The following is a 19,823-nucleotide window of genomic DNA, read 5'->3' on the forward strand; positions in this document are numbered from 1 at the left end:
CACGCCACCCCCAACCGTGTTTAGCCTATCCTTTCGGAACATCGTTAAGTACTTCGCAAAAATTTCGGCTGAGCTTATCTCCGGCTGTAGCCAGCTTTCAGTGTCTATAACGATTTGAGGATCAGTGCTTTCTATTAACGCTGTTATACCCGTTACAACCTGTACACACACACACTTATATATATATATATATATATATATATATATATATATATATATATATATATGTGTGTGTGTGTGTGTGTGTGTGTGTGTGTCCAGATGCAAATTACAAAATGTTTCAAGCAAATGTTCGTTAGTAGTCAGGAGGACATCAATCAGCATGACTGCCTTCGCTGTAGCTTTGTTTTTTACAAAGATGTGAACAGCGGTATGACTTTATTACATTGCACCCTGTATTGTTTATTCGACAATTCATTTCCTCTCATAGCAATCTCTTCAGAAATGTATAACAATGTACCATTCACTGAAAGACAACGCTATTACTTACATAACAATATTGATTTGAGCCTGGGATCACAAACTTGTCCACATGTTGGAGTTGTCAGAAAACAAATGAAAACCAAGTAGAAACATAACACAAAATTGACTTTGACTCCCCTGTACCAATTCCCAGGAGAAGAACATTCAAAGGTGCTCAAAGTGGTGGCCTTCGACACCGATACAATGGTGAACTCGTTGAATGAAATAATTATTTACTACTTCCAGTGTTGCCTGGTGAAGAGAATTACAAGCAAGCACGATACATTCCTGCATGTCCTCTGGAGTTGTAGGAATATCGCAGTAGACAACGACTTTAATGCATCCCCAAAGAAAAAAGTCCAGAGTATTTAAATCAAGAGATCTACCAGGCCAAGTAACTGTTCCTCCTCGACCAATCCATCTGGCAGGATACCTTCGGTTCAGAACACGAAATGCACGCAAGGAATTATGTGCTGTACATCCATCGTGTTGATATAACATAAGCATTCTGGTTCTTAGCGAAACTTCATCCAGAAGAGGAGGAACAATTCGTCTGAGTAAGCTGGCATACGCTGTGCCGTTTAGACTACTGTTGATGAAATAAGAGCCAATAATTGTAGTACCAAGCATCCTACACTAGACGTTAACTCTCCATTGAGGCTGATGTTCCATCTGTCTAAGTCATCGTGGGCTGTCGCTGGACCAATAATGCATGTTCCTTGTATTTACCTGTCCTTTGTTTGAGAAGGAACATTCATAGGCAAATAGAACATTAGAGAAGAAGTTCGGGTTGGCGAGGATTTGCTGCTGTGCCCACTGACAGAACTGTACACGAGTCTGGAAGTCATTCCCTTGCAATTCTTGATGCAGGTGTACATGGTAAGGATGGAAACGGTGACGTGTAAGAATACGATGTACACTGGTTTTAGGAATGCCAATCTCTTATTCAAGCTGTAGTGTACTCACATGTGGATTCATAGCAATGGAAGCGAGAACAGTAACTTCGACAGCTTCGCCTGTGCGAGTGCTACAACGATTGCGTTGTCGTGGGTAGAAACTTCACCTTTCCTGAAGCGTCACAACAAGGCGAGAAAACATCCATTGGGAAGGTGGGTTCGTGTCAGGATATCGCTCTCTGTTCAGTTCCGGTGCCTACGTAACATTGCGGCTACCTCCAACGACAACAACAACAACAACAACAACAACAACGTCAAAAACAATAAAAGAAACGTTATGCCGATGCAGTTTGTAGGAAGGGCAGTCTTTACTGTATGCCTACTCTACACAACAGTATTTAAAAGGACTAAACTACTGTACTAAATGTACGCGCATATATGAAAACAGTGTTGAAATTACTGTTCTGCTAAGTTACATTCCCCATAGATGAGTAGCATTTCTACCTTCTCTTCGTTGGTGCACATTCTACTCACACAACTCTTCAACTGACGATGGTTGACGGAATGACGGGTGTGCATTCTACTTATGTTTACATTTGTCCTCTGTCAACGTCAGCACGTGGATGTGTTCCGTTTTCCCGAGTCTCCTGAGCTAAGCGCTGGGAGCGTCAACGTCAATGTAGTTAATAACGTTGTTATTATATATATAAAGTGTATGTGTGCTGCTGCCCCCAGACATCAGATACACTGAGCTACTGTAGAATTAACCTTAAGAACACCTAACATCACCACTGAAGTCTGTTCTTCTTTAATTGTGCTTGCAGCGTTTGGCAGCTCTTCACAAGAGAAGGGCGAAAAAAAGCGACTGCTCGCAGTATGTCGCCCATCCCTCGCAGTGTCGTCATCGGAACCCTCCGCCGCTGGCCGGCGCACCTCATTTATAGGCGGCCACCGTCTGTGAAGTGGGGAATTATGGGACACCAGAACACGCAGTGACGAAGGCCGCCGCCGCATACGAGTGGCGAGTTCTGTCCTTTTACAGGTATGTCCGTGTCGCCTTCGAGTAACTCCACTTTGACCCTTATATAGTCCCAGACTAGGTTCGGCGTACTTTAAGACGTTATTGAATTTGTCTCGGCGAAGTCACTTACTTGCATATGGATACATGATCCGTAGAGTAATACAGCGTTTCGCATCGGCGGAGAAAGGAGCGAGACGGAAATCTAGACTAATCCATTTACGTCGTTACAACGCGGTTATAGCGGAGCTAGTTTTCTTGTATCCCCGCAACCACTCCATTGAGTTGTCATTTTCTCCCCTCGGCCTTTTTAGCCTTTTTTCCCAGCCTGAGCCGTCCGTCGCGTCGGCCGGTTGTGTGCGTCCCCGCGTACAGACAGGTGCGCACGGCACAACCTGGTTAGCCAGCCAGCTTTCCCGTTCCGTGAAGTCGTGCAGTACTCTTTACTGCGGCCGCGGCGCGATGATGCGCTCTCCGCTTTTGTTGCGCCCGCATTCCGCGGGCGGCCGTTTCGAAACTGATATAGTGACCGCCGTCTCCGCACGCCGCCGAGCTCGTAAATACCGCGCACTGCACTAATCCCGAGTCCGTCTTTAGACCGCAGCGGTGCAAATTGTTTTACTGCCGCCGATAAAAGTCGGCGCCATTATTCTCGACTGCGACACATTTCAGGATTAAGTACCATCTTCTTGCCGGTCCGTCCGACAGATGGCGACGAGTACGTCGCCATGTGCACTGTCGCAACCTGGCGAACAGCACACGACAACGTTCCGACACGCACGCGCCGTTTACGTCCTGCGGAGGACGTCCCACTGTGGATGTGGCATTTTCGTGTCCCGCTGTCCGTGTTTCTCTGCCCGCGGAATATCCAAGGTCGCCGATGCACATCCTGCGAGCAGCTTTTCCTCAAAAGAAACAAAAAGAAAAACAATGCTAGATACTGACGAACAAGGCAAGGAACGTGTTCATGATCAAGAACGAGCGCTTGCAGGCACAGATAGAACCATAGAAGACAAAACATAGGCAGAAAATGCACAACACATCTCACCAAAACAGACCACCTCACAGAATAAAACGCCACAACGCAGACAACACACAGAATTAAAGGAAACAAATAAAAATGTAACGGGTAACATAAAACAACAAACAATAGACCACAGTAACACAGAGAATAACGTGCAACATAGTAGACTAGAAGACAGAGATAATTACAAGTTGCACTTAGATTAATAACGAGATTAAATCAACAAGACGGAGACAATATACACTGAAGTGCCAAAGAAACTGGTATAGACGTGCGTATTCAATTACAGAGATATGTAAACAGGCGGAATACGGCGCTGCGGTCGGCAACGCCTATAGAAGACAAATGTCTGGCACAGTTGTTAGATCGGTTACTGCTGCTACAATGGCACGTAATCAAGGTTTAATTGAGTCTGAACGTGGCGCTATAGTGGGTGCACGAGCGGTGGAACACAGCATCCCCGAGGTAGCGATGAAGTGGACATTTTTCCGTACGACCTTTTAACGAATGTACCGGTAACGTGAAATAATGAATCCGGTAAAACATCAAATCTCCGACATCGCTGCGGCCGGAAAAAGATCCTGCAAGAACGGGAGCCGAAGGACCACTCATTTACCCTTGATCACTGCACGTCACAAAGCTTTAAGCCTCGCCTAGGTCCGTCAACACCGATCTTGCACTGCTGATGACTGGAAACCTGTTGCCTGGTCAGACGGGTCTCATTTCAAACTGTATCGAGAGAATGGACTTGTACGGTCCATGAATCCATGGACCCTGCATGTAAACAGGGGACTGTGTGCAGTTGGAGTGATATGGGGCCCCCTGATACGCCCAGATACGACTCCGACAGGTGACACGTACGTAAGCATACTGTATTATCATCTGCATCCATTCATGTCCATTGTGCATTCCGACGGCCCTGGGCAATTCCAGCAGGATAATGCGACAGCCCACTCGCCCAGAATAAGTACAGAGTGGCTCCAGGAACACTCTTTTGAGATTAAACGTTTCCACTGGCCACCAAACTCCCCACACATGATCATTATTGAGGATATCTGTGATGCCTTGCAAGGTACTGATCAGAAGCGATCTCTGCCCACTTTTACTCTTAGGAATTTGTGGACAACGCTGCAAAATTCACGATGTTAACTCCTTTCAGCACTACCTCAGACATTATTCAAGTTCATGCCGCTTCGTGTTGCGGCACTTCTGCTTGCTCTAGGGGGCCCTACCCGATATTAGGAGGGTGTAACAGTTTCTTTGGCACTTCAGTGTATGTTACCCGACAAAAGATCAAACTCACCGAATGATCCTACGATCTGATAATATACCGACTGACAAAAAAGGACTCTTGCAGATGTCGGGAAAGGTATGTGCAAGGAGGAATGAAGGAATCTACTTCGACAAGGTATACAAAGGCCTCGTAAGGGTACATGGACGACTATATTTTGACCACACGCTGAGCGGTCCTACATGTTTTGTATTTACTAGACTGCCAATGTGATTTTCTTATAGTTAAATTATATAAAAGTGCCATTTTAGTGAAAGTGCTTTTGAAGCTTTTGGAAGAAGTAGATGCTGATGTAGTGTGTCTTCAAGAACTTACGTAATGGCAATACCTGATCTTGCAAAACATTGTATGACGATAAACGAAAGACGGGACATCAAGACAATAATCATAGCATATAACAGAAAAATCACAGCTAAACTAATCACATAGTTCTTTCGAAACACTTTGCAACAGCTGAGGTAACAGTAGGGAACGATATTTGGATAATATCCTAAACATATGCACAATACTCATTTTACGTAGAACCTTTTGCAGACGGAATAAAAGACATAGTACGAGTTGCAACTGGAAAACGACTAATGAAAACGACTGATGATTCTAGCAGACATCACTGCACACTCAACTCTTTGACACGCAGATAGAATGGATGAAAAAATAAACATAATAATTGACGTAAAATAAGAATACAATCTATTTTTTGGAAATAAACCTGGTCAGCCACCGACCTATTGCTATAACATGGGAAATAAAAGTAATATAGACATCTTACTTGCAGACACTACGTCCATTATACACATTACAGACTGGAGAGTTTTAGACAACGTAATACAAAGTGACCACAATGCAACATTAATACACACGGGAACTAGTAACACAAACACACACAATACACTAAAGAAACGAGTACTCTTAAACAAAGCAGGCCGGAATAAACTGAAACGGATAACTGAGAACTCACCTGTAAACGCAGTTCAAGGCAGTATCTATTACCGAGCAGACATCATAATCAATCTTCTAGCACAAGCATAAAAGCAAGCAATTCCTACAACATAAACCACACAAAAACAAGTAGTGCCATGTTCGACCACATTAACAAGACTAAGAAATGAAAGACCAGACAAACGACGCTACTACCAAAAATCTAAGATACCTCCGGAAAGAACCATTAGACTACAAGATTACTTAGATGCCAAACAAAGATACAAAAACGAACTCCAAAAGACCAGACGAAAACACTGGGATAGATTTGTGAAGACCAACACATAAAAGAACATATTGGAGTTACCTTTTAAGATATAAACAGGGCATAGGAAGACCCCAACAGTACTGCCAACGCTTTCAGTATCTCCAAAACTCTTAGTCTTTCTATTACTTGTCATAGAAACAAAAATACTGTTCGATACCCTCTGCTCATTAGATTAAAACACGGTCAAACAATTCAAAATTCCTTCCATAGGATAACGCTGGATTGCAATTGAGCATTATACTTGACGCGAATTTGCGGTAATAGTGTTAAAATTGGACGGATCAGCAAAAACTAATTAGGAGTGATGGCTGATTCCTATAGCGGCGTCAAACCAAAGTTTGCACTCTCTTTGTTATGGCGAGGAAGTGGCACAACATTACGAGCGTGTGCTGTGCGGTGCATGTGTTTATCTTTTAATTGGCTGTAATATACAGTTTTTTGTTCCTAAGTAAGGCCAACAGACGGAGTAAGTTGCCCTGCACACTTGTAAACAGTTCTTACTAGTGACAATAATAGCGTATTTACCCATGTGCCTGTACTCATTGTTATCTGTGAGCGTTGGTGGAAATGAGGTGTGTTATCCTATATTGGACCGGCAGTATTTTTCTTTATTTGACTGCTTATTTGGAGTGGTCCAATTTCGGACAATAAATTCAAACCAAACATGGCTTGTTTAAAAATAAATAATATTAATACCAATTATTACTTCAGTATTGAAATTATAGATTAAATTTCGTAATCAATGAAGTCTATACTAATTGTAGTCTTCTTTGTTTTTATAGATAATGTCAAAATGCGGAAGATACGGTACCTGGGAGGAACAGATGATGGAAAGAGCCGTAGGTGCTTACAGACATGGTAATATGGAATTGAACTGTCCAGAACACATATACAATGTTTCTAATGCCACTTTGAAAAGGTATGTTGATGGTGCCATTTTTTTTCTTTTGTTCTTAGTCGTCAGTCTTCTGACTGGTTTGACGCAGCCCGCCACGAATTCTCTTGTGCCAACTTCTTAATCTCGGAGTAACACTTACAACCTACGTGCTCAATTATTTGATGGATGTATTCGAATGTCTGTCTTCCTCTACAGTTTAATTTAATATTATCGCGGTAGAAAACAAATAGTCTTTTGAAAAAAGTTGACCTTCTTGATAAAGCAGAAAAAAACTTCGTAAGTCGCGTATTAACTTTAGAAGAGAGATTTTTTTGGACTAAGAAGGCTTGAGCCTCGACGCCTTGTATTAAACTGGGAGTTGAAAATGGCTGGTGGCAAGTGGTATTACAATGTATCTCTCGTCGCCCTTAAATACCGCTACGCTAACCTGGAGGAGCATCTATGGCCAGGGCTCGTGTATTTTATTTTTTAACGAGAAAGTTGATAATTTTTTAATTCGTTATAAAATATTCTTGACGAAAATGATGTGGAACATACGATGACGTTAAACGTAGGTGAAACTGCTCTTTTCACAGTTCAGAAGTCATCGAGTAAAACAGAAGTGATTTCTGGCGTTCCCCAAGGTAGTGTTATAGGCCCTTTGCTGTTCCTTATCAATATAAACGATTTGTAAGATATTCTGAGCAGCCGTCTTAGATTTGTTTGCAGATGACGCTGTCGTTTATCGACTAATAAAGTCATCAGAAGATTATAACAAATTGCAGAACGACTTAGAAAAGGTATCTGAATGGCGCGAAAATTGGCAGTTGACCCTAAATAACGAAAAGTGTGAGGTCATCCACATGAGTGCTAAAAGGAATTCATTAAACTTCGGTTACACGATAAATCAGTCTAATCTAAAAGCCTTAAATACACCTAAATACCTAGGCATTACAATTACGAACAAATTAAATTGGAAGAAACTCATAGAAAATGTTGTGAGGAAGGCTAATCATAGACTGCATTTTATTGGCAGGACACTTAGAAAATGTAACAGATCTACTAAGGAGACTGTCTACACTACACTTGTCCGTCCTCTTTTAGAATACTGCTGCGCGGTGTGGGATCCTTACCAGACAGGACTGACGGAGTACATCGATAAAGTTCAAAGAAGGACACCACGTTTTGTATTATCGTGAAATATGGGAGAGAGTGTCACAGAAATGATACAGGATTTGGGCTGGACATCATTAAAAGAAAGGCGTTTTTCATTGCGAGGGAATATTCTCAAGAAATTTCAAATCACCATTTTTCTCCTCCGAATGCGAAAATATTTTGCTGACACCGACCTTCATAGGGAGAAACTATCACCACGATGAAATAAGTGAAATCAGATATCGTACGGAAAGATATAGGTGTTCGTTCTTTCCGCGCGCTACACGAGATTGGAATTATAGAGAATTGTGAAGGTAGTTCGATGAACTCTGTGCCAGGCACTTAAATGTGATTTACAGAGTATCCATGTAGATGTAGGTGTATCAAAAAATATTAATACGAAAGGGGAAAGGTCAAGTAGATGGAATAACGAGAGGTCTAAGAGGAATCAGTGCTATGTCAGTTTGTTATAAGAGTCCTTGTGGGAGTCCTTGTATTTAACGAGCTTTAAACAATTTAAACTCTCAGCGGAACACCTCCAATAGCTAAATTTGCATGCCCAGGAAGTGGTTGGATCTCAAATGAAATTTTTGTGCAGTGGCTCGAACACTTTACAGAAACTGTAGTACTCACCGACTGGAACCTTTGGATGTGACCTTTTTAAAGGTTTTCTCAGTCGTTCTTGTGATTATTGGATAAGAGACCATCCTATGAAGCGTACTAGTTAATTTCAGATAAGTGAAATGGTTGGAAATTCATATGGACGAGCTGCAACAGCAGCCATTACTGGTGAACGGGTTAAAAACTACTTGAGTTTTGCCTTTTAACAGAAATGTTTATGATAGCGAGTTTGCAGCAGCGGATTTATGAGCAGTTTCATCGGCAACTTCAACAACGGTCTCACCAGAAGTCTGCAGAAATGACAGCCGAAGCAGCAACAGCAGCGCTTGTAGAAGTCGATGCAGAAGGTCCACTGAAAGTGATGCCGTTTCTCATCAATATGAAAGCTGTCCCAGATCTAAAACCTACATAAAGGCAGAGGAAATGTCTCCACTGCCCAAAAAGCAGTGAAAAACAGCAAAACAGCACACCGTACAGATTTGACGTCGTCTCCATACAAGAAAAAACAAGGGCATGAAGAACGGTCTCCTGCCAAGGTAGTGCCGAAGAATGGTACAGTCACCTGGTTTTGCATGTTATGCCAGATTGATGAACAGTATGAAGAGTCGGGAGTGGAAACATCAAGACTGCACTAGAGTGGGACCAAAGAAGAAGAAATATTACTGCAATGAATGTTATTATATTTTTTAATTGAATTACTAAATTTTTCCCACTTTTCTTCGGAGTGATCACATGACGACTGAGCTAGATTGGGGCCAATGTTAATATATATATATATATATATATATATATATATATATATATATATTTCTTTTATCGTGCTTCAATTTAGGAAAGTGTATCTCTAAATTGAACTAGTATATGTATAAAGCAAATACTCTTGTGGTCCTTCATAAGTTTTCAGGTACATTAATATGTGCATGTAGTGGTTTACAATTAATTGTGTCTCTGTGCACATATTTTCAAAGATAGGCACTCTTCAAATTTTTGGTTAAAATCTCGATGTCCTCAGGTGGGGCCAATGTTAATATTTTTTTTTATCGTGCTTCAATTTAGGAAAGTGTATCTCTAAATTGAACTAGTATATGTATAAAGCAAATACTCTTGTGGTCCTTCATAAGTTTTCAGGTACATTAATATGTGCATGTAGTGGTTTACAATTAATTGTGTCTCTGTGCACATATTTTCAAAGATAGGCACTCTTCAAATTTTTGGTTAAAATCTCGATGTCCTCAGGTGGGGCCAATGTTAATATTTTTTTTTATCGTGCTTCAATTTAGGAAAGTGTATCTCTAAATTGAACTAGTATATGTATAAAGCAAATACTCTTGTGGTCCTTCATAAGTTTTCAGGTACATTAATATGTGCATGTAGTGGTTTACAATTAATTGTGTCTCTGTGCACATATTTTCAAAGATAGGCACTCTTCAAATTTTTGGTTAAAATCTCGATGTCCTCAGGTGGGGCCAATGTTAATATTTTTTTTATCGTGCTTCAATTTAGGAAAGTGTATCTCTAAATTGAACTAGTATATGTATAAAGCAAATACTCTTGTGGTCCTTCATAAGTTTTCAGGTAAATTAATATGTGCATGTAGTGGTTTACAATTAATTGTGTCTCTGTGCACATATTTTCAAAGATAGGCACTCTTCAAATTTTTGGTTAAAATCTCGATGTCCTCAGGTGGGGCCAATGTTAATATATTTTTTTTTATCGTGCTTCAATTTAGGAAAGTGTATCTCTAAATTGAACTAGTATATGTATAAAGCAAATACTCTTGTGGTCCTTCATAAGTTTTCAGGTACATTAATATGTGCATGTAGTGGTTTACAATTAATTGTGTCTCTGTGCACATATTTTCAAAGATAGGCACTCTTCAAATTTTTGGTTAAAATCTCGATGTCCTCAGGTGGGGCCAATGTTAATATTTTTTTTTATCGTGCTTCAATTTAGGAAAGTGTATCTCTAAATTGAACTAGTATATGTATAAAGCAAATACTCTTGTGGTCCTTCATAAGTTTTCAGGTACATTAATATGTGCATGTAGTGGTTTACAATTAATTGTGTCTCTGTGCACATATTTTCAAAGATAGGCACTCTTCAAATTTTTGGTTAAAATCTCGATGTCCTCAGGTGGGGCCAATGTTAATATTTTTTTTATCGTGCTTCAATTTAGGAAAGTGTATCTCTAAATTGAACTAGTATATGTATAAAGCAAATACTCTTGTGGTCCTTCATAAGTTTTCAGGTAAATTAATATGTGCATGTAGTGGTTTACAATTAATTGTGTCTCTGTGCACATATTTTCAAAGATAGGCACTCTTCAAATTTTTGGTTAAAATCTCGATGTCCTCAGGTGGGGCCAATGTTAATATTTTTTTTATCGTGCTTCAATTTAGGAAAGTGTATCTCTAAATTGAACTAGTATATGTATAAAGCAAATACTCTTGTGGTCCTTCATAAGTTTTCAGGTAAATTAATATGTGCATGTAGTGGTTTACAATTAATTGTGTCTCTGTGCACATATTTTCAAAGATAGGCACTCTTCAAATTTTTGGTTAAAATCTCGATGTCCTCAGGTGGTTCTATATAGACTATCTTACCCTACTTATCACACACTGTTGCCTCTGAACTGTGTGTAAAATATGTATACATGACCCTGTTTGTGGAAAGGAATTCCGACAAGCGGCAGCTAGCGTCGAACACAGTAAGCCGCAACGAATTCGTCTGCAGCAAATAGTGAAAAGTATTTAATGTGAATGCTTGTGCCGGAGTGCAGAACAACATTTTGCAACTGACACTGGATGGTACTTCTTACTAAGCAACTCATATCGGAAAATAATTACAATACTAATAGTAATTCCTTGTGGCTCAACGGCGAGGTACAAGTCTTTCAATTGGAAACCTTTTCGGTGACTCCTGTGCTCCTCGGCCGCCTCTGTAGTCCTTCTGCCTTGATGGTTAGTCCTGGTCCAAAGTTTTCGTAATTTTGACTGTGCTAAACTAAGGCCGCCGTGTTCATCTTTGACAAGCCAGTACAGAACTTGTCACAAAATCAGTAAAATATCCATGCAATTCGGGCATTCGTATTGTGAATCTCATCAACTGCAGCCGCTTTGCTTTCCATACTTTGGGAGAAGGTAGTACGGACCAAATCAAGAATAAAAGGTTTAATGAATGTGGGCTCCAAATTGCATACCGTAAGAGCTATGAGCACTTGTTGAGTGGAAGATATGTGTTTCACAGCAGCGAAGATGAACAAATTCTCTTAGCGCTTAAGATATCTATTCTCGAGCCCATGTTTGCTAGCTTTTTTGCTTCGAATGATCGTTTCTGTCACATCCCTGAAAAACTGAGCATTCCTCCTGGGACACCCTGTATTGTGTATTTTCGAACATTTGCAAGTTCCGAAAAAAAAACTCGTACTGCAGCGTCAACTTTAAATATAATTTGTGTTTTTTAAAAACTTCTGGAGACAGTATCCTCGAAACCAGGCCATCGTCTCCTGTGCACACTGTCTCTTTTAAAAGAAGTATAGAGCCTGTGATTACTCGTCCACCGGACTGTGAGTGGGGTGTCTATAGTAAGTGTCGGCGCCCTGAAGTGGGAGGGCAGAGGCATGGAAACCTGCTGCAGTCATACCCCTACCCAGTAAGTTCGAGGTGCCGCCCTACACGTAAACTGAAACTGAGGGAGCAAACCTCACTTCATCTTTTGGGAAACCTGCTGTCACATGTTAAGAGGAGGCAAGCGCAAAAGGGTTCCTGTGCACTAATCATCGATACTTAAAACGTGCAACAGATAGTGGTACCCGTTAGGGATATGGCAGCAAGAGATGTGAACAACACTTTTTGCACTCATTATGTGTGCTTGGGGTCTCATTCAACGTGTTAGACTATTCCGGCAGGCACTGAGGGAAAAGAGTGCAGCCAGCTGCAAATTGTGGCGCATGTTGAATCAAACGACGCCTGTCAAATGGGCTCCACAGTCAGTATATGATAGCGAAGGGTGAAAGACCGGCGATACTCGCTGATTTTCAGCGAAGCCCACAATCCTCAAAATGGTCCACAGAACTGCCCGTGGACCCCAGGTTCTGAATCGAGTGGAAGGTCAGAACGAGAGACTGCTAGCGTTCTATGATAAGCTAGGCTGCGACTTCCTACGCTTGAGACATAGCTTGGAGAGGGTGCTGTGAAGCCTGCTGGAAGGAAGACTGGTCAAGTTAATTGTTTTATTTCATTTAAGTTCCTTCACTCCTTATTCCAAGTGTGTCAGTAGTTGAGTGCCTAGTTTCAAAACAATACATCATGTGGCGGAGAACGGTAAGATTCAGCAGGAGCAGGGAAGTCGATTTGGTTGAAGAAAACTGCCCCAGCCCGGAAGAGCACGTTTGGCCAACCCTCAGTAAGACATGTACTGCAAGAGGAAGATGGCAGACCTTAACGAAATCTCTGCCCACGACATTCTTTTATTTCTCTAAACATCTTTAATCTAGGGTCAGAATGTTTTCTTCAAAAATACTGCTGTTGTATAACAGCAGTTGTTGTGGCAACTTTGAACCGGATGAGAGTGGAGCGATCAGCATGCAGACGGGCCTGCTCCCAGATAAAGCAGATGCCCTGTGGGATGTGGTGAGGTGCAAAAACATCGGTATCTACTACAGCGCCGCGCAATGAATGAGCCTTGTTCACCATAAAATCATTCCAAATTTCGTAATAAAGAGACCATTCGAGCCTCAATATCCTGAAAAAAAAATTGTCTGAGCGGACACGGAAAAAAATTCTCTCTACGCCTTGTTGAAACTGGCTTATATGAAAAAATAAATGCTAAATATGCCCTGAATTAAACGCTCTATCCTGTAAGTTCAGAGACATTAGTTTATATAGTAGCGTGATCTGACAGCACCAATAAGAAAATATAATGTAGAACAGGACGGACCTACTTTTCACAACGTTTTCATAAAAGGCGCAGTAATTAATTAATTGATTCAGGCCAATCTGTCAAGCGGCAATAAACATCTGAATATATATGAGTTACGTGCAAGCAACTGTTCTTATATCTTCATTGTGTACAAGGGGCATGCTGGGCCCAGTTTGTAATCATGGCTCACAAATGCAACATGTGACATAGTTACACTTTACAGTAAATGATGAACTCGAACTCCATCAGCACCAACAGCAACTGAAAAGGCATGCATAGAAAGATGCAGAATACAGCTCACCGTATTTGCTATATAAAAATGTTACTCGTAGAAGCTATTCGAGAAAGTGGCTATCTGTCTTATAAGCAAAACGGACGGTGTATAGAAAGGTTTAGTTCCCCTTGCAAATAACAACTCAGCATAAAAGCGCCATAACTGGAAAAATTGTGATAACTAAATTCAAATTACTTTGAAGATATCTGATTAGAAAAACTTATAATTGTTCCCAAATTGTAGTTAAGCCTAGATGACACAACATTGATCTACAAAGCACATGGTACAAAAGGCTGTAACACTTTAAGTACTGGAGCAAAATAAGATCTATACATCTCGAAAAATGTTGAAAGAAGCACAATGCATACGGATGTGATGCGTTTGTAAACGCCACTATACGGGTCGATTAACGGAGAACAGAGTCCGTACCGTGCCTCGAAGATCATCCATTATCGAAAAACACAAGCGTAATATCTTAGCATAGAAGAAGATATTACATTTCTGAAAATACTGTGAAGGTCCCCAAGCTAAACCATGCAGTACGAACAACAAAACAGGCGCGCATTGTCCTCACAACATCTGCGCTTGGCTAGTAAACTCTGCGTTCAGCAGTACTCAAATTTTAAACAACTGTGCCGCATTGCCGCACTGAGTACCAGCGCCCCTGCCAGCCTGACCACTCTGTCCGCTTACAAACACGCTGACCACTGTTCGGCCTCGATACAATCCACGCTCGAACTCACTAACACGCGGAGCTAGAAACTCAGAGAGTGTCTTTAAATCAAGGTACTGAACGCTCCAAAGAAAGTTATTCTGACATATATTGATAGCGCGGTACGGAATACATCTTTGCAATGCACCTGCGACTTAATAACACGCTAAATAATGTCAGTACTGAAAGATGTGAATATGACAGATAACTTGCGATATAGTTAAATTCTTTTTAGGGTTTCGTATCCCAGTCTCTAGAAACGGAACCCTTTAGGATTGTCCGATTGTCTGTATGTCTGTCTATACGACTGTTAAAACCTCTTTTCTCAGGAATGGGTAGAGGTATCAAGTTGAAATTTATGTCACTAAATAAGGTCAGCGGCCCCTTGCCGAATGTGTAAAAGTTAAGCTTGTAAGTCAATGTAGTCAAAAGATATGGCCATTCATGATACATAGTTTGCTACTCGCAGACTCATTCATCAAAACTTGTAAATAAACTATCGATATACATGAAGCGCCTGGTGGTCTAGCGGTAATGAATGTCGCTAGAAACCGAACTGTGAAGGGATTCAGTCTCGATCGGACTATGAATTTTTTTCAGTCTGTGTCTTAACCAAACCTTCATCTCTCAGTGACGTGGGGAGACGTGAGAAGCAGCACAGGGTTCGGATTGCACCTTGAACTGTAGATCCCCTTTCCCGGGTTAGGTTAAGGACATGAAAAACGCCGCATAGGCCACCAACAGGAAGACTTGCACCAGGCCGCTGAACCACACGAATTTATTATTTTCTATATACATAATGAAGTGTTTACAGAACCCTCAGAGCGCGAGTGCTGACCATTTTTTTTTTTTTTTTGTTTCTCCTGTTTCATTTTTGTAAAGGCTTATATCACTCAAGAGATGAACACGGCAAGCGTCATAATAACTCAGTTTTCTAGGAACTTCGCACAGTAGGAGATGAGTCAATATAAGCACATACATTTTACGGTCAAAGTTTTCGAGGTACTGTGAGTGCCTTTTAGGGAGTAAACAGTTCAGGAAAAGCGGTGGCATAGTGGGCAGAGTCGTGGCTTCACACTTTTGCGCTCCTTGTTCGAGACCTGAATATTGTTTTTATTTTTCATATATCTACTCATGTGTATAGAAGATTACTACACGAATGTTCTCCAATGTGTGTTGAAATAACGTTGTCTTTACTCGTCTGCTAACTGTATGTCTGGTCAATGAATTTAAAAAATAAAAATAAAATAAATCAATGAAAATTTTTTTTTGATATTTGTTTCCTTGACATTTCTTTTGCATATCTTGGATTCATAATCAATTGCAAGCGCCAGTTTTAGTTACAGTGATCCGTCATGCGTGGTTTGCGGTGAAATTATTGCCAACACATGAAATTTCAGTGATGTTAACTTTTCTTTCCCGAGTGACATTCTGACGAAGACATGTCACTGTTGCAAATCTGCCTTCATGCTGTGCTCGTGGTGTTCAGAATTTCTTTATTTCTACGATCGGTATCATCCAAGGGAATACACCAAATCTTCCTGCAGTATAAACACTAGAATGAAATATAAGGACTGATATAAGAATGAAATATAAAAATACAAGAATTAAAAATATTTTAACTCCTGAAAGTACCGTAGACACATATGTTATATAATAAATGTATGGCACTTATTGTGAAACCCAGTTGCAACTTTACGATTAGTATAACGCCTTTGAGTCCCATAGCTTGATAAAAATATGCGTGTAGTAACCCTCTGCGCACACGAGTAGATGTTGTTGTTGTCTTCAGTACTGAGACTGGTTTGATGCAGCTCTCCATGCTACTCTATCTTGTGCAAGCTTCCTCATCTCCCAGTACCTACTGCAGCCTACATCCTTCTGAATCTGCTTAGTGTATTCATCTCTTGGTCTCCCTCTACGATTTTTACCCTCCACGCTGCCCTCCAGTACTAAATTGGTGATCCCTTGATGCCTCAGAACATGTCCTACCAACCTATCCCTCCTTCTGGTCAAGTTGTGCCACAAACTCCTCTTCTCCCCAATTCTCTTCAATACCTCCTCATTAGTTACGTGATCTACGCATCTAATCTTCAGCATTCTTCTGTACCACCACATTTCAAAAGCTTCTATTCTCTTCTTGTCCAAACTATTTATCGTCCACGTTTCACTTCCATACATGGCTACACTCCATACAAATACTTTCAGAAACGACTTCCTGACACTTAACTCTATACTCGATGTTAACAAATTTCTCTTCTTCAGAAACGCTTTCCTTGCCATTGCCAGTCTACATTTTATATCCTCTCTACTTCGACTATCATCAGTTGCAAAACTCCTTTACTACTTTAAGTGTCTCATTTCCTAATCTAATTCCCTCAACATCACCCGACTTAATTAGATTACATTCCATTGTCCTTTTGATTTTGTTGATGTTCATCTTATATCCTCCTTTCAAGACACTGTCCCCCCGTTCAACTGCTCTTCCAAATCGTTTGCTGTCTCTGACAGAATTACAATGTCATCAACGAACCTCAACATTTTGATTTCTTCTCCATGGATTTTAATACCTACTCCGAATTTTTCTTTTGTTTCCTTTACTGCTTGCTCAATATACAGATTGAATAACATCGGGGACAGGCTAGAACCCTGTCTCACTCCCTTCCCAACCGTTGCTTCCCTTTCATGCCCCTCGACTCTTATAACTGTCATCTGGTTTCTGTACAAATTGTAAATCGAGTAGATAAATGAATAAAATAAAATGAAAACAGTAATCAGGCTTAGAACATAGGGCGCAGAAGTGAGAGGTCATGGTGTTAGCCACTGTGCCATATCTTTGGTTGAGGCTGTCACGCGCTAAAACGTATCTAAATTACTAAAACTTTCACTCTCGTTTTCTTATAAGCGGCCGACTATTTACGGATAAGCCGCGACCGGTGTTTGCTTATTTTGATTCCTCTTCCACTGAACGAAGGTGGTGGGAAGTAGGGTTACGGCACTTGCCGTGTTCACCTCGTCAGTAGCGACAGCGCCGGCACCTCCAGCGCGAGCGGAACCATTATTTTGGCGAGCTGCGGCGCGTGGGCCGGGCGGCTCGGCGCGCCCGGTGGGCGTGGCACGCATTCCGCTCTCACGCTCGCCACCAGCCACGGCCGGCGTGCCCGACCTACGCGGTTCACTGGCCCTGCGCACTCCTTCTGGCTACCATTGTCAGCGGCGCACCATTCTGATTGTGCAGCCGGGGTATGCGCGGCACGCCATCGCTCCAGCTGCTGACAGGTGACAATGGACTCACCTCGGTGACGAGCGATTTCACGTCGCTGTTGCACCAACGCATGCTGGCGTACACACTGGTGGCGCTGTAATAAATCTATATCACATGATTCGGAGAGACTTCAGCACACCTTGCACTTCCGTTTCAAGTCTCTTAACGTGTAGGAGAGCACATGAACTCTGGTTAATTTTGGGTAGGGATTTCAGAAACTTCCGCTGCAGACTTAAGCTATCCAGTGGAACCCTTAGATTCACTGCCTCTTCAAGCTGCGATTCTCTGTTGGACGTCACATCAATCCATTAGGACAGCATATAACTTAATTAACGGAACCTCGAAAAAAGTGTCGAAATTTACTGCTATCTATGGCACAAAACACGGAAAACAAAAATGCTGTCGTAATCTAGATGTCTGTCCTAGCGCAACACTGAATCTGCTTGCCCCTTCACAACGTTATCATCACAGCCACAAATGAAAAAAAAAAAAAAAAAAAAAAGGTTCAAATGGCTCTGAGCACTATGGGACTCAACTGCTGTGGTCATTAGTCCCCTAGAACTTAGAACTACTTAAACCTAACTAACCTAAGGACATCACACACATCCATGCCCGAGGCAGGTTTCGAACCTGCGACCGTAGCAGTCGCACGGTTCCCGACTGCGCGCCTAGAACCGCGAGACCACCGCGGCCGGCATCACAGCCACACCTCTCTTCGATAGTTTTCGTCAAAACGAATCATACATTCTATATGGTTCCATCTTTCTGCTACAGACAATATGAAATTTGGATTTGTGAGATGTAAAAAGTTAAGGAGCAATGGAAGTGAGCAGGGCGGCAGCTGTACCACAGTGAGAGTCTGTTCTCAAAGACAGGTAGGCGCTGACGCCATCTGTTGCTAGTCTGCGTTAGAAGGTCGAGTGGAGATGGTAAGAAGATGGCGAAGCTCGCTCACAGTTTCAGTCCCAAAAAGGACGTTAAACGAAATGGACAAAGACCACAGATGTGCGTCAGAGACTAAATCTCTTTAACAACTGCCTGTTTAAATGCTGTTTTTAATTGACTGCAAAGTAAAAATTTGACTAAACAATGAAATAATGAGTGCTCTCGCTGGGAATCTCAAGCTGACTGAGAATTTCCAGATTTCCAGAAGGTTTTTGACACCTTTTCTCACTACTTCCAATTAAAGTTCATGCCACTTTTTTTACTTTCGTTGACTTTCAAAGACCTAACTGTTACACATTTGAAAGAGTACGTAATGTTAGTCTGGCGACAATATTTTATACAATTATTTCAAGAACTACATGACACAACCGGTAGAACTAATCAGTGAGTCATGGACAATTAATTCACCTTAGGCGGAGGTCGACAAAGGATAATACCATAAATCAGGAAAAATGTTGTCACAAACATTCCGGGACATATACACATGTTTATTTGCCGGTTCATATGGGTTAAACGTGACAGAACTATGGCAAACCATGCACGTACTGTAGAGACCACACTGATGTTCAGTTTCCTCGTCTATGAACTTATCGTGACGCACTTGTCCTACAGTCAGCTCCATTTTCACATACAACCCTACTTTAGAGTTCAAGTGACGATACTATTTGGAATTCCAGTGCAGCTCAACCAAAACTGAGTGACAGAATTATAAGAGATACTGAACATGTTGGCTTATCTCCTGAAATTGGTACAGCGAATGTTGCGACTGTTGACAATGCCATACAGTTTACATTTATGAAATTGGTAGACTTTTGAACATCCGCATTAATGAAACAGGTTTTCATACTCACAGAACATAATATTGAAAGTTAATCTGGTAAAAGATTACGCCTCTTGGGTGAAGTTTGTTACATGGTGGAATCATTTCTGTTCGTCAGTATGATTTGTATATAAAGTGAATATCAGAATGGTCGTAAACAGATTTTTCTCTTTACTGCGTTACGGCGGTATATATAATTCACTGAAATATTTCACTCAACTTCATGGTGATCGAAGTGTACTGGAATTGTTATATATCGTGATGAAGCTGTTACTGGACTAATCACATCTGACGACG

This window comes from Schistocerca gregaria, chromosome 3 (assembly GCF_023897955.1).
Source record: "Schistocerca gregaria isolate iqSchGreg1 chromosome 3, iqSchGreg1.2, whole genome shotgun sequence".
Classification (NCBI taxonomy): domain Eukaryota; kingdom Metazoa; phylum Arthropoda; class Insecta; order Orthoptera; family Acrididae; genus Schistocerca; species Schistocerca gregaria.